The sequence below is a fragment of the Camponotus floridanus genome, unplaced genomic scaffold (genome assembly GCF_003227725.1).
Source record: "Camponotus floridanus strain SB8 unplaced genomic scaffold, Cflo_v7.5 scaffold65, whole genome shotgun sequence".
Taxonomy (NCBI): domain Eukaryota; kingdom Metazoa; phylum Arthropoda; class Insecta; order Hymenoptera; family Formicidae; genus Camponotus; species Camponotus floridanus.
In genome coordinates this window covers 850,973-872,324 of record NW_020229825.1, presented here as the reverse complement: position 1 = coordinate 872,324, position 21,352 = coordinate 850,973, and the positions used below count along the sequence as shown (strand labels likewise).

Below are 21,352 nucleotides of genomic sequence, written 5' to 3'. Positions count from 1 at the left end.
TATGAACAGTCCATCAAACATATAATGTCGACTTTTATCCGAAATGTTATCAAGTGCTTACGAAGAAAATTATCAGGAATAAATTACAAAGATATTTAATAAGAAGAATAATTTTTGTGAAAATTAAAAAGAAGGAAAAATGAATGAAAAAATTTTTTCCCCTAATTTCCAGCAAATTTTATGTCTCTACGCGAGATACTTAAAAGTTCGTTTGCAGCAAATTTTAGTTGAGCAGATATGAACAGTAGGTCCATCAAATTACGTTATCAAATGTCGACTCGGATTAAATTAATTCCAGGCGGGGAGGAAGGGGGGATGTTTTTTTCTTTTTCCACGCGTAGATTTCGTGTTTCCTACGCGTGTGGGAATGAAATTAGGGCTTCCATTCATCGGCGAGCAATAATTTTCCCGGCAAATCGCCGTAGCTCACACTCAATTATCCGCGCAAACCGTATTTCTCCGCTCTTAATCTGCTTCCCTTCTCGATCCATTTCAGTCCCGATAGTCAAATGAGCGTGTAATAGTCGGCTGCGCGCTCTTCTCGCGTGAAGAAGCGAAGTAGATACATTCGTCATTCCCGATGCACTTTGACACGACATTAAGCATTCGTTCGTTTATACATGAACTATGTGTAACGAATCGGCCGTCGTTTCGTGACCTGGTAAGAACCATTAATCTGCTGATGAATGTCGGATCTTAATTGAACAGTCATATTGATTTGTGTCGCGTATGGCAATATATACAGAATGCTTCGGGTATGAACTATATTATATTCCAAGTATTATTCAGAGCCTATTGTGAGATCAAAATGACGTTGAAACAGCGATACATACGCTCCCCTCTTTCTCTTTTATTCTTCACAATATTTCTCTAAATTATTTAAAAACGAAAATTGTTTAAATAAAATTGTTTAAATAAAATTAATTTTTGTATAAAATTGTATTATCATTAATTAATTAAATATTAAATTATTTAAATTAATAAACAAAATTAATTTGTGTATAAAATTGTATTACAATTAATTAATTAAATATTATAATTAATTGTATTATAATTAATTTTTCAATAAAATCTTTTTTTTTTTGTAATTTTTCAATTTTATTGTATTATTTTTTTAATTGCGTTTAAAAAGAGGAAATCTACAGTTTCTGTCAAATAATTATATAAATTGCTCGTTATTTTATTTTTAAATATTAATGATTTTATATTTGACTCTTAATTACCGAATGACACGAAACATTTTACGATTAACTTGCTGCCCCCGTAAAGAAACACTTTACAAATAATCTGCTGGATTGAGTGCGCGCTCTGGGGTGTCGAAAAAAATGGGGTTACGTGCAAGCAGGTGCGCGGCCTCGGACGATGTTGCCTCGCTATAATCGTCGGCGATTAAGTTGCAAGAGAGTGGAAATTAGCGTGTAACACGCGGACCTTTCCAACACGAACATTTGAAATGCGTGATGCCGAAGCGTTTAACGTTTACATTATTTTCGCGAACATGCATCCTCTCTCTTCCCACCCCCACTTCTCTCTCTCTCTCTCCTTTTCTATTCTCGCGCAGATCTTTCGGATCTAATCTAAACAGGTGGTCGTTCTTTTCCGGGCTAGGCCGCGTTTTATTACTTCCAAGACTTCCCTCGAGTACGGATTTATTAAACTGAGGCAAGGAGAGAGCGGAATTTTGCGTCATGAGCCGTTATATTGCGGTATCGACTAACCGATTCTTTTCGGGTAATTTAAGATATACAGGGTGGCCCCGAACGTTCCAGCCAGACTTTGAGATCTTATAGGAAATTTAATTCTGAAGAAAAAATTTCCTATAAACATGGGTCGAAAAATGCTTCCTTAAGAAGTTATCGCTCAAAAACCTCTAATGAAGGAAGAGCAAAAGGTGAAAAGAAAATGAAATAAAAAGAAAATGAAACTAAATAAATTTCTTGAAAAACGTCTTTATTCATTTTCTACTATTACGTGCTATTACTAAAATAGTTAAAAAAAAATTATTTTATTTTTATAAAAGAAAAAGATTTTTATTTTTTATTTTTATCGTTTTTTTCAAGAAATTTATTTAGTTTTATTTTCTTTTATTTCATTTTCTTTTCTTCTCCTTTTCTTTTCATCTCCTTTTGCTGTTTTTTCATCAGAGGTTTTTGAGCGATAACTTCTTAAGGAAGCATTTTTCGATCCATGTTTATAGGAAATTTTTGTTCAGATTTAAATTTCCTATAAGATCTCAAAGTCTGGCTGGAACGTTCGGGGCCACCCAGTATAAGGTCTACGAGCGCGTTATGTGCTACGCGGTATGTACCTATGTGTGCAGATCGGGAAACGTAATATTTATCAGATTACGAGAAATGGGAGTCGTAAGAAAAATGGATTCGATTTGGGCGAAGCCATATTCGCGTTTTATTGCTTGTTAAATATGGCGAATTAAAATATCTTCAATAAATTTGGCGTGAACAATCATACATATTTCTCTAGTATATCCCTATGCAGACTATGAAACTTTTTACTTTTCTTTTTATTTCGAATACAGCGTATATTTTTTTCATTGATTTTCTTTTTTAAGGTATTACTGGGTTTATTTATAAACATTATTATTATTTATTATTTATTATTCTCATATTGCCGTGTCAAATTATTATGCAATATGTGAGAAATTAAATTGAGATTGTATTATTCTCGTAATTATCGATCTGGAAAAATAAAAAATAATGCTTCTCTCAAATAAATAACAAAAAATTAAAGGAAGATAAATTCAAAATATTACTGGATCATGATCGTGATGATGAACTAATAATAATTCGTAAACGCGCGAAATCGACTGGAAATGATGATAACATTATTTTAAGGAGCGTTGGGGAAGTTTTGGATTTTTTGACTCCTACACTCGTTAGTGCTAATATTTTATCAGGAAAGTTGACGAAACGTATTTTTAGTAAGGACTATTAGCATGAAAATTACGCTCTACGAATATATCTCGCTATTCTTTCCTTCTTTCTTTCTCTTTTTTTACTTTCCCTCTCTAGTTTTTTTAGTTTCATTGTTCCTGCAGAATGGTTTCTCCTCACCGTATATAAATTTTCCATTCTTTCCTTGCTCTTTTTTCAGACCCTTTTATTCCTGGAAACGGAGACTTTTTTTTGTAATGCATAAAAATTTTTGATATATCTACCTTTGTGTATAAAATTATAAAATTTATCACACGTAACAGGCAATACAGTAGGACATTAATACATTTATTAAATTCATTGGAAAGTTTCTAATAAAATATTTGAATAAAACAATTTATAACAAATGAGATAATTATATATTAAATTTTCGACATATTCATACATATTATATATAATTTTATTATATATAATTTTATTATATATAATTTTATTATATATAATTTTATTATATATAATTAAATCGATAATCGTGTTATTAAACACTATGAATCAAAACTGATAAATATTGCTAGGCGAACGATTTATCGTTCCATTATATCGCACACATACACATTGTAAAAAAAGTATGTAAAATTACACATATAATCAGTGTAACAATTACGCTATTTATAACGGAAATATATAAATTCATGTACTTTTACAAAAATTAATTATTTTACTCTTTATTGTGTAAATATTCGTTTATATTTGATAAAAAATTACAAAGTTAAAAGTGTAATTTTTGGATTTTATGTAAATGTACAATTTTTTGTAACATTTATATAAAATTTAATAATTATACTAATATAATAATACACTAATTATGTATGTACTAATATAATAATACACTAATTGTATGTAATTTTAAATTAAATTTAATATGCGAAATTGTATAAATACATATACAAAATGTATTATTACATAAACATTTCTAGAAATCTATTTCTAACATGTAAATTTATTAGAACAAGATGCTTACTTACCATTTGAGATAATTTTATCTATGAAATGTAAATTTATTAATGTATGTAAATATACACCTTTAATAGTTGGTCTCAATATTACCCACTATAATAGTTATAAATTTACACAAACATTTTTTACAGTGTATATAAGGTGTTAATTAAACTATTATCTCGATATAAACAAGAGAGGCAAAGTATATCATATTTTCACGAGGCGAAATATGCAAAGCGGAGTCGGAAGCAGCAGGAAGTTTGCCTTCTGAATATATTTCTATTGATATAAAATTATTCGCCGGAGACAAGAGGCTCTTGTCTCCGTTTAATAAGCGGCTTTTCCAGCGGAGGGAATCCCTCGAACGCGGGAAAGGTCCGAGAACCGTCCTCGTCGTCGCTTTGCCTTCTTTTCTACGCCATCGCTGGCCGTATCCCCATTTCCCAAGGATGAAATTTCCGCTTTTCTTCCGTCGCTTCTAGTTCGTAACTCTCCGCGATCCAGGGCGCTTTTATGTCCTGACAGCTGTATTTCTGGCAAATACAAATCTTCGTGTGTATGTGCGCGCGCGAGCGAATGCACACCCCTTCCGCTCCACTTTACCTCTATTCGGAGTCTTTTCCATTCCGCGAGCTTTTCCTTCGCGCAAAATGACGCAAATTGTGCTGCCATTATTGCATTACGTCTAATTAGATTACATCCGCGGTTTCGAAGTAATATGCGGTTTACTTTGAGTTTAAATAGAATGTTTTTCGAATTATTTGCATTTATTGATCATTTTGCAAGACTGTAGACATCATGCAATCAGATTATTCGTGCGGCACGAATTTAGTCCATCCGAAACTGATTGTAATAACGTAACAATGTTAAAATATCATTAGTAACTTTAATTAATTTTGCCTTAATTTTGCGTTAATATTACGATGATAATTCGCATTTAACTGATTTTTAGGACACAGATTATTATTATTATTATTATTATTATCATCATCATCATCATCATCATCATCATCATCATCATCATCATCATCATCATCATCATCATTATTATTATCATCATTATTATTATTATCATTATTATTATCATCATTATTATTATCGTCATTATTATTATCGTCATTATTATTATCGTTATTATTATTATTATTATTATTATTATTATTATTATTATTATTATTATTATTATCGTCATTATTATCGTTATTATTATTATCGTCATTATTATTATCGTCATTATTATTATCGTCATTATTATTAGGGTCATTATTATTATTGTCATTATTATTATTGTCATTATTATTATTGTCATTATTATTATTGTCATTATTATTATTGTCATTATTATTATTGTCATTATTATTATTGTCATTATTATTATTGTCATTATTTATTATTATTATTATTATTATTATTATTATTATTATTGTTATTATTATTATTATTATCATCATCATATCGCGATAGCTTTGTCCTCAAGATGCCCAAGAGATTAATTCGTATTACTAACAATAAGGCAGACATCTCGAATGCCATCTATCACCGCGGAATCCTTGGACCAGGTTGATTTGGCAATCGAGGAACGTCGAGAAGCGTGCGGTTTCTGTCGCGGTCCATTTTCAGAAGCGGCGAATACCAATGCACGCCGCATCGGATCAGCCACCGGGGGGAGATTCGTCTTTATTAATGCGAGAGTGAAAAATGGCTCGTTAAACGAAGAGAAGAGGCCTTCGTGCCACCGTATTTTCACCGACTCTTTCGCGAAAATAGGAGAAATTTATCGACCAATGTTTCTTGTCTCGTACGATTCCGTTTCCCGCAAATCAATAGGTAGGGCAGAGATTCGTGCATTATGTTAAATATAGATAATCCATAATTGATATATATGCGAAAGTAACGGAAATAGTTCAGAAATATGCAGAATATCACTCCCTTTGTCTCGAAATTTTGTTTTCAGTATTATGTGTATACAGCACGTTTAATTAATCATCTGAATGTTTTTCTTCTTGAAGATGAAATTTCTGAAAATCTAATTTTTTTGAAAAAATAGCTATTATTTCGAAAAGTGTGTTATACTAGGGTGTACTAATTATAAATATTGATAATATGATAATTTAATTTATTCGAGACGCTATTATATTTAAAATAAGGAATTAATGGAAAAAATCATAGACGGTTAACAGATTTACAAGCAATCGAGGTTGAAATAATTTCACTCGTTTTTCTTCCTCTTTCAATTTTAAGTAAACTTTAAAATTACTGCAAATTGGAATTTAATTACTAAATTTAATTACTAAATTGGAATTTAATTATTCACATATTTAATGAAGAGAAAAGATTAAGCAGTAAAATAATTATAGTTTATTATGTTCAATTTGATATTGAACATCTCGTAATGACCTATCTTTATACAGGGAAATGAAAAGAGATACATTTATAACTGTAAATATAAATAAATAAAAAAATAAATAAATTAGATGACAGATGCTTATAAAGAATAAGAGAATATTCAGTTTCACGAGTGCAATTAATAAAATACATGTACAGAGAGAGAGGATATAACAGCAGGCTATATGTCATCGCGTGTACAATGTTTTTACGAAGTAGGAAAGACCAGTAGTCGGCAATTTTTCCGGGCATGAATATTAATAGACAATTACATGTATAATACCGTCAGAGCTAGATCACGCGTATCATTTATGCACGAATACTACACACATATAAAAAAAACATACTGATGAGAGAGACTGGCCATTTATATTCATAGTCGGTTAATAAGAGAAAGAAAAAATTCTCACGAATTCATCTCAAATCGTAAGTTAGATTAAGAGGATCGTGTGATGTGAGAAACAAATTAAACAGGCATGATTTTTTCGTTAATCTTATTTTATTTAATTGATTTTGTTTTTATTTAATTGATTGATTTAATTGATTTTGTTTTATATATAATTGTTAAATACGTAATATAATATAATAAGAATAGACAATATTATATAGGGTCTACATATTATGCCATGCATATAATTATAGTAAAAATATATAATTTTATATTTATTATTCTGTAATATTTTTTTACAATGTAAAGGGGATGTTATCAACTACTAAAAGCCATGAAAAAATTCACATTCGCTGAATTTTTATTTGTGCACAATAACATATTCGAGATATTGTTACCGATGTTATTCCAAATTCTGTACAAGCGTATTGTCAATAATGTATTTTACAATTACAAATACCAAATATGTTTTACTCGTCAGCTTTTTGTTTGTTAATTTATTACCTTGAATGGTCGAGCTTCCGAATGGATACAAACATCGAGAGTCGCATATTGTTGCAGTTTTATAAAGAACTTTGTCAACTCGCATTTTTTTTATTTATACACTATTTTATATGAAATAAAATAAAATAATTCAGTCGAGAAAAAGAGAAAGAGAAAGATGTTAAAGATCAGTTATGAAACGTATGTTTTTTTTTGAGCACGGAAATCTTTATTTTTTACATATAAATTCGCTTTTAGTCTTTTCTCGTTATTTTTACGGATTAAGGCGGGATGTATAATTTAGAAGCATTCTGCGGATTAACGTCCATTATCCAGGCTAACGGAGCAATTTTGTCAGAAAGCTGGATAAAATTTATTTCCTAGAGGCTGAAGAAAAGTTGATATAAATGAATTTCTGTATAGAATTATATCTACACTTTAAATACTGCATCAGAGAGAGAGAGAGAGAGAGAGAGAGAGAGAGAGAGAGAGAGAGAGAGAGAGAGAGAGAGAGAAAGAGAGGGAAAGAGGAGACTCTTTCATTGTAACAAGCTGATAATTGTAACGCTCTGATAATTCGAGCCCTTATATATACCATTATTCGCGCTCGGAAATGCGAGAGGGAGATAGGTCGCTATTTATCGCGTTCACATTTAATTTTCAACATGCCTTTGCGCGAACGTCAAATTAAAATCCTACCAAAGAGCAGAGATAAATTGAAAAATAAAATGCGTTGTTTTTCACGCGTCTTTTTTTAAAAAGATTTAGTTTACAGAAAATTCTTTTTCTACCAACACTTATATAGGGTGTCCCAGATTTAATAAATCAGCCGTTAATGATAGATTCCTGAGATGATTTGGAAACGAAAATCCTAATACCAAAATGTTGAAGAAGATGTAGTTTCGACGCTACAAAAGATTAAAGATTACCAATCGGCGCGTTACGTTCTTTTGTGTTCAAGGATAACGCATCAAGAAGCTCGTGTACGCTATAATATCGATATCGATAAAGGGATCAATATAAAATAAAAAGTAGGATTCTATAGTGAGCGCGATTGTGTTTTCCATGCGATACTAGTCAATAGTTTGGACATTTTGAATTTCTCAACATTTTGGTATTAGAATTTTCGTCTCCAAATGATCTCAGGAATCTACCATTAACGGCTGGTTCATCAAATCTGGGACACCCTGTATATTCTCGATGTTATTATATCTCTGTCAAATTAAATCAAATTTTATCGCGGTACAGAAATTAATTTAAAAATGTATGGAGTTATTTGTTCCTCGAAAGCTCAGTTTGCGAGAAATTCTGTTTATTATTATCTTATTTACTGCTTCTCACTTGGAGAAATTACGATGGTATAATCCGTATTTGTTTTCCGTAAGAATTCTCGTGCATCCTCGAACTGACAGAACTCCAACTCCAATTTCCCGGCGTATCACGATGAAAGGAAGATCCGTTGGTGAAATTTCCTCGCGTACAAACTCTCGTCTCGCGTTACCTCGCGTTGTACCTGGTGTCACATGGCGATGATCGAGCAATTTTCAGCGATTTATCGGGACAGGTGGAGAAACGACGTTGAGGCAGGCATTTTTCAGCTACATTCGTTCCGATACACCCTATCCCACTTTTTCTCTCTCCTTTCTGCCTCTTTCCGGTCGCTTCCGACCGCTGTCCTAACCTAACCGCTGTCTTTATCGGCGGTGGAAATGTTATCGCACCTCGTCACGAGGACCAATCGACTTTAATGACTTTAACAGTCGGGAGGAAACGCGTCGGGTTTACGAGATTGCCTAGCAATCGCATTGTGACGCTTTTATGGAGGATTAAAGCTAATTCCGTGCGTGTGTTGGTGATGATGACGATGATGGTGCGGTACAGGATGACTATAATTCCTGTTTCGCATCTACCATCCAGGTACCTAACCTAACCTAACCTAACATCCTGTTATATAGCCTTGGTTTACCGCCGAGATTTACGATGTGTCTCGTTTGTAAAACATTTCTTCCATGCGAAACCCATGTTTTATTGTCACATAAATATACGAACGATCGACCGTGATTTTTGACAAAACATACAAGATAACACGATGCAAAAAGGATTAAAGATCTCTTTTCTTGAAAAGAAAAACCCTTTATATTTATGTAAAATGTCGAATAGTTATGTAAAAGATGCACAGATGAAAATACGCACGTGTGTAACTCTTTTTATTTTTTCAGAAAACGGAAAATATTTTGCAGTCTTCTTTACGCCATGTATTTTATGTAGATAATAATATTAGCGTGAAAAATATTCTGGTTATGGATTATTGTAGAATCGTTTTATCAATGTCATTATCGTGATCATTAATCCATAGAGTAGTGTTTTGTCAATATAATACATCAGAACTTAATGACATATTTCTCGTCCAATTTGAAATCGATTTTTCCTATACGAAAATGTCGAGGTCATCACTTTTCGCGATTTATCTCTACTCCTGACATAACATATTTCACAAGTCTTCAAATTTTCCTATAAAGAAGTATATACAGGGTGTCCTAAATTTAATAAATCAGCCGTTAATGGTAGATTCCTGAGATCATTTGGAAACGAAAATCTTAATACAAAAATGTTGAGAAAGATGTAGTTTCGGCGCTACAAAAGATTAAAGATTACCAATCGGCATGAGAGGCTCGCGTACAGCGCAATAATATCGATATCGATAGAGGATTCAATATGTTGAGGAAGACTTCATAAAAATGTTCAAACTACTGACTACTGTCGCATCGAAAACATAATCGCGCTCATTGTAGAATTCTATTTTTTATTTTATATTGAATCCTCTATCGATATCGATATTATTGCGCTGTACGCGAGCACCTTGATGCGCTATCTCTGAGCACAGGAGAACGTACCACGCCGATTGGTAATCTTTAATCTTTTGTAGCGCCGCAATTACATCTTCCTCAACATTTTTGTATTAAGATTTTCGTCTCCAAATGATCTCAGGAATTTTCTATTAACGGCTGATTCGTTAAGTTTGGGACATCCTGTATAGAAAAATAAAGTCTGTTTAAAATTAAATGAAGGATATTGGCATCTTTGAAGCTTAATTTATGAAACAGTTCTCATTCTCTTAATTTAAGGGGATATCGGTACCGTTTTCGAAAGATCGATTTTAATTTTGCGAAAGACTCTGCTATTAAGCATTAAAAGCGATACGTGACGGGACATTCTGTATATGTATACACATATATACAGTAGCAAAAGAAATTCCGTGCAATTGCTAATTTCCGGTGAGACGAATAACCAAGATAGCTTGCCGGATGTGGCGTGCATAAAGTTTCGCACATGGCTCGCCACAGTTTATACGCTTCACCTTACCTTTTCTCCCAATGAAACGTCATAAATGCAGTTTTAATGCGCGACTTTATTCATTCGTCCGATATTCTGTAGTCTTGAGAAGAAGGAGGAAAGAAAACGAGAAAAGAGAGGAATACTTTAGGCAAAAAATGCACATCAAGGTGCTTTATTTGCATTCATCAGCTACACTTTTACATCACGCTTTGCAGTTTTGCTCCCTTACAATCCTGTTACATTATAATCCTCGTCGACAGGAAGAAAAAGAAGGATCGAAAAATCGCGCGGTCATGTTTGCCCTGGCTATGAATGTAATCGCTAGTTGCGTGCGCCAACATCTGTCGTGATGGATGACTTTCTGATGAACGTCCGGGCTGAAAAACAATTCCCGGCCGCGCATATTCATTAGGGCGATCTGCACCGCGATCCATTTTCATCCAAAGTTGATTTTAATCGCGGCAGATTCAAATCGATCGGGAGATAATGAGATGAGAACGAAGGGCGAAGGTCATCCATGATGCCATATCGGAAATGAGACTTTGTACATAAACTCCGTCAATTGCCATTGATTTGATTGAAGCTCATGCTTCGATAAACACGACACGCGATATCGACATATTCCTTTTTTCTATTTTATTTTTAAACATGTTTGTTCAATTAATAAATCTTTTATATGGGAATAAATTGCTCTATTCTTTTGATTTGAAAATATCACTAATTTAAACAGTAAAATAAGATCTCTCACTGAGAATCAGTGAGTATTTTACTGATTTTCAGTGGAAACGCTTATTTTTTTGTTATTTTATCTTATATCTCACTGATTATGGTCAGTTAAAATAAAATTCACTGTAAAATCAGCAAATTTTACTGTAAATCCAGTAATCGCTAGTTCGTTCGTTTACCACTACGATCGCTATCTCTCTCGTGTGTATTTAATTTTAATTATAAGAATTATATAAAGTTTGCAAAGAGCGACATTTAAAATTAGAAGTATTACTTCGATTTAATTTCTGATACAATCTCATAGATAGGCTTCAGATATTAAATCGATCTTTATAAGTCGGATAAATAAATGTCTGGCGAATAATGAAAATTATTCGTTCGTTATCTATTTAAAATAACAAGTTCAACATGCATATGATATAAATAAAATAAAATTTTTAATTTTATGAAATAGATAGAGAGATGAATTATAGTTTAATATTACTATTGACAATAACGAAAGAAATATTACTAATATTGAGAAATATTACTGATTAAAATAGTCAAAATTATTAACTGATTCTTGCAATAAAATATCACTGTTTTACAGTGCTGTACTTATAACTGCTGTAATCAGTGACTATTTACTATTTTTCAATATGATAATACACTGATTCACTTTTAGAGAGTACTCTCTAAAAATGAATCAGTGAAAATATCACTAATTTAAACAGTAAAATAAGATTTCACTGAGAATCAGTGAGTATTTTACTGATTTTCAGTGGAAACGCTGATTTTTTTGTTATTTTATCTTATATCTCACTGATCATGGTCAGTTAAAATAAAATTCACTGTAAAATCAGTAAATTTTACTGTAAAACCAATAATCGCTAGTTCGTTCGTTTACCACTACGATCGCTATCTCTCTCGTATGTATTTAATTTTAATTATAAGAATTATATAAAGTTTGCAAAGAGCGACATTTAAAATTAGAAGTATTACTTCGATTTAATTTCTGATACAATCTCATAGAGAGGCTTTAGATATTAAATCGATCTTTATAAGTCGGACAAATAAATGTCTGGCGACTTAATGAAAATTATTCGTTCGTTATCTATTTAAAATAACAAGTTCAATATGCATGTAATATAAATAAAATAAATTTTTTAATATAATAAATATTTAGTAAATATAAATAAAATTTTTAATTTTATATGAAATAGACAGAGAGATGAATTATAGTTTAATATTACCGACAGTAACGAAAGAAATATTATACTGATATTGAGAAATATTACTGATTGAAACAGTCAAAATTATTAACTGATTCTTTCAATAAAATATCACTAATTTACAGTGCTATACTTATAACTGCTGTAATCAGTGACTATTTACTGTTTTTCAGTGATAATACACTGATTCACTTTTAGAGAGGCACAGACTCGTGTATACGTTATCTGTCCTTTTAAATTTCCGTCATGTTTTTAGCGCTCGAGAAAAATATAAGCCCCTTTGCCGAAGCATCATTGTTCGCAAGCGCTCTATTTACACTATGTAAGCATTTTCTTTATACATAGTCCATCGCTTTATTCAGACTGCTGCGAAACATTTTCTCTGTCGTTATTTTTCCATTTTATATAATAAGGGAAGTAGAACAACGCATTTATGATACTGAACTTCGATATACTGATATCGAGAGGAGAGACGCAAAATATATGCATCTTCATAAAAAACTCGTTAATATGGGAAAGTGTTTCTCGGTTTGTTTTCACAGTTGCAGAAATTATCCGATGAATTCGTTTTATCTGTAATTACATTCGATTTCGATATTGATCGGATGAATTCATTATTGGTTTCAATATAATTACATAGGATCGCGTTTCTCATTAATCGCTTTATGCTTGTGTGCCGCGTTGATTGTTGTTAAATTCTCACATTTTATCGTGTAGTAGCTATAATTAGAGAATAAATATTCGCTCTTGCTGAAACGGAGAGTTAAAAGCGAACGAAACGGTTCAGTTGATATAAACAGGTCACACACGGTGGTTTGTATAAAAACTGAATTCTAAAAATGATTAAAAATCTGCCAAGTATTTTCGAGTGTAATGATTCGAGAAATACAAGAATTAGATTGTCATTGCCGGGGATATAGGAGAGAAATGATTAGCATCACGTATATTATTTTTTATCATAAATATATCAATATTTGTAAAAAAAATATATGTATAAAAGATCGATTATATTAATTACAAAGAGTACATGATAATTGGCTGAATGTATTTCTCAATTAACTGACCTGCAAATTATTATATACTAATTATTTACGCAATCATTTGCTAGCTTTTGTTTGCATTTTATCAATGCGTTCCTATTAGTAACAATAATTTTATGAAATATTATTCAGTACTAGTAACCAGTATAACGAATAATTGAATTACTAGGACTGATTTACCCGTTTAATTAACCACACGTATAATGAATGCTGTCCGTGTTTCATGTATAGTTCAAGCTTGCAGCACGAAATGTAGGGATAAACGTTGAGTGCCCAAAGGAGATCTTGTCAGTGTTTCGATCCGAAGAGAAAAAGGGCGAAAGAGGGAGTGTGTAATGTATGAGAAGAGAGAGAGAGAGAGAGAGAGAGAGAGAGAGAGAGAGAGAGAGAATGGGATATATTCGATATATTACCCTTTACATGCACGAACTTTGAAGGCAGCTTAGAAATCAAAGAGAAAAATAAAAGGAAAAAGATGGCCTATCAAGACGAAGACAGTGAAAAAGGAAAAAAATAGAAGGAGAAAAGAAACATTTTTGCAAGAAACAAGAAAACAAAGAGAACAGTGGGGGTCGTAGCAGCAAAGGCTTAAGAGAATCTCACGTGGGATGAGAGAGAAAGCGAGATGAAAGATAATTCTAATGAGAAGGTGAGGGAAAAAGAGAAAGATGGCTGTAGATGGGCAAGATCAGTAAAGGACAAGAAGAGGTAGATGTAGGGAAATAGAAAGAGAGGGAGAGAGAGAGACAGAGGACGAGAAGGAAGGTGGATGCTGAGCTGTATCGATCCCTCCTCTCCTCCGTCCGTGACGTCACTGACGTACCCCACCAGCGGCGGTGATGATACGCTTGTCCTTCGATCACAGGCGACAGACTTAACTTTAGAGCCATTCATTCAGTGGCTTCGCCGGTGATATTTATTTAGGCGAGCGGTCGCATGGCACCCCCTCACCGACATCGAACGCATTGTACGTACTTTTCTTCACTTTCTCTGACACAATTAACGATATGAGCCTACCCACCGCTTATCGGTATAAACTCGATGCGACTGACTGTTTCTAATATCGTACTCTCTAAAATAAGTGTATTATCACTGAAAAACAATAAATAGTCACTTACAGCAGTTATAAGTACAGCACTGTAAATCAGTGATATTTTATTCAAAGAATCAGTTAATAATTTTGACTGTTTTAATCAGTAATATTTCTTTTGTTATTGTCAGTAATATTAAACTATAATTCATCTCTCTATCTATTTCATATAAAATTAAAAATTTCCTTTATATTTACTAATTATTTATTATATTAAAAATTTTATTTTATTTATATTACATGCATATTGAACTTGTTATTTTAAATAGATAACAAATGAATAATTTTCATTAAGTCGCCAGACATTTATTTGTTCGACTTATAAAAATCGATTTAATATCTGAAGCCTCTCTATTGAGATTGTATAAGAAATTAAATTGAAGTAATACTTCTAATTCTAAATGTCGCTCTTTGCAAACTTTATATAATTCTTATAATTAAAATTAAATACAAGAGAAATAGCGATCGCAGCAGTAAATGAACGAACTAGCGATGACTGGTTTTACAATGAAATTTACTGATTTTGCAGTGAATTTTATTTTAATCGACCATAATCAGTGAAATATAAGATAAAATAACAAAAAAATAAGCGTTTCCACTGAAAATCAGTAAAATATTCACTGAGAATCAGTGAAATCTTATTTTACTGTTTAAATTAGTGATATTTTCACTGATTCACTTTTAGAGAGTACTCTCTAAAAGTGAATCAGTGTATTATCATTGAAAAACAGTAAATAGTTACTGATTACAGCAGTTATAAGTACAGCACCGTAAATCAGTAACATTTTATTGAAAGAATCAGTTAATAATTTTGACTGTTTCAATCAGTAATATTTCTCAATGTCAGTAATATTTCTTTCGTTATTGTCGGTAATATTAAACTATAAGTCATCTCTGTCTATTTCATATAAAATTAAAAATTTTATTTATATTTATTAAATATTTATTATATTAAAAATTTTATTTTATTTATATTACATGCATATTGAACTTGTTATTTTAAATAGAACGAATAATTTTCATTAAGTCGCCAGACATTTATTTGTCCGACTTATTTAATATAAAGATCGATTTAATATCTGAAGCCTCTCTATGAGATTGTGTATCAGAAATTAAATCGAAGTAAATACTTCTAATTTTAAATGTCGCTCTTTGCGAACTTTATATAATTCTTATAATTAAAATTAAATACGAGAGCGATAGCGATAGCGGTAAATGAACGAACTAATTACTGGTTTTACAGTAAAATTTACTGATTTTACAGTGAATTTTATTTTAATCCATCCGACCATAATCAGTGAGATATAAGATAAAATAACAAAAAAATAAGCGTTTCCACTGAAAATCAGTCAAATACTCACTGATTCTCAGTGAAATCTTATTTTACTGTTTAAATCTTGTTAAATTTAAATCTTATTTTACTGTTTAAATTAGTGATATTTTCACTGATTCACTTTTAGAGACTATAATTAACATTTTCATCGTATTGACATTTATTGCATCAACAACTATTATTTCTTTCATGTAAAGATTAATGCGATAATTTTAGATTTAATAAATAACAGCGTGTAATGTTGGGATTTGCAAATTTCAGAAAATCCGCGCATTCTTGACATGAAGGATCTCCTTATTCCGGATTTTCAAATTTACATTTAAAGAGAATATTCCATAAAAATGTATGGTAGTGAAGAGGGAAAGTCTGAAATATTGAATGCTTGAAAAGATAAAAAGTGCAAAAAGTGCTAGTCAATATCATCTTCAAAATTATCTTCTCGTTGAATTCTTAATGCTAAGATTCCCTCGAAAATATTTGCGAAAGACGATATTATTTTAGCTCATGTCCGTAAAATGTCCGAGGGTTGCGAAAGATTGAAGTTGTCGGAATTATATCACGACTTCAATCTCTGTTCTCTAGATTGATTACAAGTCAGATTGTTTTGTTCAGGACGGGGAGATTTAGCTATTAATTTAAATTGTAGTGTAATACGAATCTTACAGGAGATTAAAATTAAATTGCGCATCTCGCCGGAATAATATTCTTCGTTGAAAGTACCGATATCATCATCAGCACGCGACCACGAACAGGTTGGGGCAATGGTGCATGTTTTAGGGCTTTGTATCGATTCGATGTATAAAATGAACGCCGTTCGAGAGATACGCGAGCTGCGCAAATTCTGTTAAATTTCTGGCCTTACCAGCTGTTAATTTTCTGTATATATCACGAATAAGCATATACATATACGTCGTTTTCCGTGTATCCGCGATAAAGTTATAGGGGAAGGTTATCGTTTTGCATCAACTGCCTCTTGAAAGTCGGTTAATTATTCTTGCGAATGACATCACTGCCCGCGAATATCTTTGAGCGAGATTTTATCGCATTCTAGGCAGTTAGTAGCTAGAAATTTAGTTAGTTTGACCAAATGTCAGATTTGACATTAGCACCATGGCGTTTAATTTTAGCCGATGGATGGTAAATTCGTAGACCCCATATACTTGGCACATTTCGATGAAATCATAATCGTAGTGCGATCCAGCGAATTTCGCTTCCTTTGTCTCAAACACGAATCTTGATATCAATTATTATTGCTAATTTAATTATTATAATTATTTATTATTTATATATATTTGATATATTATTATTTATTATTTATATATATAGTATTTATATATATATATATATATATATATATATTATTTATTATTTATATATATTTTATATATATTTTATATGTTAATTTAATTATTATAATTATTATTTATATCTATATTTGATATATTATTATTTATTATTTATATATATAATATTTATATATATATTATTTATTATTTATATATATTATATATATATGTTATATATGTTAATTTAATTATTATAATTATAATTTATATATATTTTATATTATAATTATTTATTATATTTATATTCATATATTTATATAATATATTTATATTATTTATATATTTATATATTTATATAATTTATATATTTATTATTATTGTTAATTTCGATTCAATCATTTGTAAACTACTCGATGAACGTTTTTTATTCCATGTATAAACTATAAAAAATATATTTCTGCGGTCTTTTTAAATATCTTCGTGATACACGGTATAAGTTTGCAATTGGAATTTGCACGAAAGCAAACGCGCGTGTTTTCCTGCAATGTCTCGCTGAGGATTGTCGTCGAATAGCATTGAATAAATTGAATAGAGCGCGAAAGCGTACGGAAGAATCTTCGAAAAACAGTGAGATTTGCATTCCGCATCGTCCCCCTTCAATTTGTCGAATGCGCGGAGCTCTAGATTGACCTTCTTCTCTGAGACGGATCAGAAAATTTCGCGCTCGCAGTTGTTTAAACAATGTATATTTCCCCAGACGCTTCCGCATCTTGCCAGGGATCCAGATTGCCTGGGAGAGAGGAGGAGGAGGAAGAAGAGACCGCGAGTATAGCAAGGTCGCGAAAACACAAATCGAGAACGCGCGAACTCCGATGTACTTTAGCGAGAGTAACCCTCTCACTCTCTCTTCCCCCTCCCCGCGAAATTGTCGATCCACGGTGGAAACTTTATTTTCGAGCTTTTTAAATATACATGATACTTTGCTCCGAGCCGAGCTTTTAGCCTTTTTAATACTATTTCGCGTACGAAAGGTCCGCTATTCGAAGAATGTACACATAATGTTACATCGACATAACTTGTTATATCGAGGGAATTATTTGATTTGTAAATCAAATTATAAGTGAGAAAATAGGACGATTGTTTTGCTCGAGGGATTCTTACATGAAACGATTGTCTTATTATGTCTTGATTTTAATAAACAGGTAAAGGGATGTATTTAAAAAAAATTTCTTTCAACGAAAACATAGGCTACTTTTCGAGGGTTTTTAGAGGGCTTGTTTCACAAATAATTAAAAATTTGATTATTGTGCAAGATACGTATCTTGAATATTTTTTATATTTTTCTGTTATTTCTAGATTTCATTTAAATCAGGTAAGAAGGAATAGAATTTTTGCAGATTCATGAAAGGGCTCTCTCAATGCATATGGAAATGTTTACGATGCTTAGGAACCACGAGGGTCGTTTGAAAAGTCTGTGCAAAAATGAAAACTACTTTTAATTTTTCGGGATAAACCTTATTTATTTTTCAACATAGTCTCCTTTTAGGCTTATAAACTTCGTCCAATGCTGCTCCAGTTTGTTGATCCCTTCCAAATAATAGGATTGGTCCAACTCTGCAAAAGGCATTCGTTTTCGCAATCATCTCGTTTGAATAAAATCTCCTTCTCGTCAGCCATTTCTTCATATTGGGGACCAAGTAGTAGTTCAAGGGAGCCAAATCTGGAGAATAGGGGGGATGCGGAACGAGTTGGGACCTTAACTTCATCAATTTTGCGGCCAAATTCTCTTTTATACATTTTTTAGAAATCACTCGACTTCCTCGATTCAAACGAACGCCAAACACAGAGAAATAGACTGATCTAGCTGAAACTTGGTCCTAAGAGATGCTACTAACTGAAAATAACCTCGATACACACCAGTGGTGCCATTTCTCTGACTTTGCACGGACTTTTCAAACCACCCTCGTAAAAAAGGAAAAAAGCGGATAGAAACAATACACGTGGAGGAATGAATCTCATCCTCGCGAAATTCGATACGTTGTATAATTTAGTGACAACTGGACCAAGTTAGCCGAGATCAGTCATCCGCAAATAAATATACAAACACGACATACAAAAATGGAGAAAAGATCAGATTGAGCGAAAGATAGGGTAAAGAGACTATGACAGTATGTATAACGGATGACAGGAGAATTTTTCTCTTTTTGTTGCTTTTCCTCCCTCCTCCGTTGGATAGGATCTAAAATAAAAGCCGCAGGTCGCGGTCAACGTGGTTAATATTGATTCAGGTCGGATTCACGCGAACTTCACTTGAACCGGAACACCACTATCGTTTTAACTCTCTATCTAGTGCCCGTACTTTGTTTTCGAAATTGGTTTAAAAATCACCGCAGGGACTTCCCTTTTTATCTCGACCAAAAAAAAAAGCGACTGATCGAGCGAAACGCTCTTCGTCAGCCAAGTAAATTGAAATTAATGCCATTAATGCAAATAAAACGATTGCACTGAATGGTACAAAGAATGATGTTTGAACGAGCTTTAGGACCTTGCTGCTCTCTAAAAGTGAATCAGTCAGAAAATATCACTAATTTAAACAGTAAAATAAGATTTCACTGAGAATCAGTATTTTACTGATTTTTAGTAGAAACGCTTATTTTTTTGTTATTTTATCTTATATCTCACTGATTATCAGGTCAGTTAAAATAAAATTCACTGTAAAATCAGTAAATTTTACTGTAAAATCAGTAATCGCTAGTTTGTTCGTTTACGGCTACGATCGCTATCTCTCTCGTATTTAATTTTAATTATAAGAATTATATAAAGTTTGCAAAGAGCGACATTTAAAATTAGAAGTATTACTTCGATTTAATTTCTGATACAATCTCATAGAGAGACTTCAGATATTAAATCGATCTTTATAAGTCGGACAAATAAATGTCTGGCGACTTAATGAAAATTATTCGTTCGTTATCTATTTGAAATAAACAAGTTCAACATGCATACGGTATAAATAAAATAAAATTTTTAATATAATAAATATTTAGTAAATATAAATAAAATTTTTGATTTTATATGAAATAGATAGAGAGATGAATTATAGTTTAATACTACTGACAATAACAAAAGAAATATTACTGATTGAAACAGTCAAAATTATTAACTGATTCTTTCAATAAAATATCACTGATTTACAGTACTGTACTTATAACTGCTGTAATCAGTGACTATTTACTGTTTTTCAATGATAATACACTGATTCGCTTTTAGAGAGTACTCTCTAAATGTAAATCAGTGAAAATATTCACTTATTTAAACAGTAAAATAAGATTTCACTGAGAATGAGAGAGTATTTTACTGATTTTCAGTGGAAACGCTTATTTTTTCGTTATTTTATCTTATATCTCACTGATTATGGTCAGTTAAAATAAAATTCACTGTAAAATCAGTAAATTTTACTGTAAAATCAGTAATCGCTAGTTTGTTCGTTTACGGCTACGATCGCTATCTCTCTCGTATTTAATTTTAATTATAAGAATTATATAAAGTTTGCAAAGAGCGACATTTAAAATTAGAAGTATTACTTCGATTTAATTTCTGATACAATCTCATAGAGAGGCTTCAGATATTAAATCGATATTTATAAGTCGAACAAATAAATGTCTGGCGACTTAATGAAAATTATTCGTTTGTTATCTATTTAAAATAACAAGTTCAATATGCATGTAATATAAATAAAATAAAATTTTTAATATAATAAATATTTAATAAATATAAATAAAATTTTTAATTTTACATGAAATAGATAGAGAGATGAATTATAGTTTAATATTACTGACAAAAACGAAGGAAATATTATTGATATTGAGAAATATTACTGATTGAAACAGTCAAAATTATTAACTGATTCTTTCAATAAAATATCACTGATTTACAGTGCTGTACTTATAACTGCTGTAATCAGTGACTATTTACTGTTTTTCAGTGATAATACACTGATTCACTTTTAGAGAGTGGAGGGGGATTCTAGATCGACCACGAAAACCCCATTTGCATGAAAATAAAAATATATCTAAATCGGTTTGTAAATAAAGTGTGAATTCCATGAATTGTCGAGGGTGTATAAATGTCTCGCTTTTTGCAAAATGCGATAACGATAGTTTTCACGACTCGCCACATCGCGCCTG

The 21,352-nt window shown here is 31.6% G+C and overlaps 1 protein-coding gene across 3 annotated transcripts in view; it reads left to right on the top strand.

The window, feature by feature from the left end:
• Nucleotides 1–21,352, top strand: part of LOC105250249 (Kv channel-interacting protein 1) — a 74,442-nt gene that overhangs the window by 20,673 nt on the left and 32,417 nt on the right. The window lies entirely within an intron of this gene.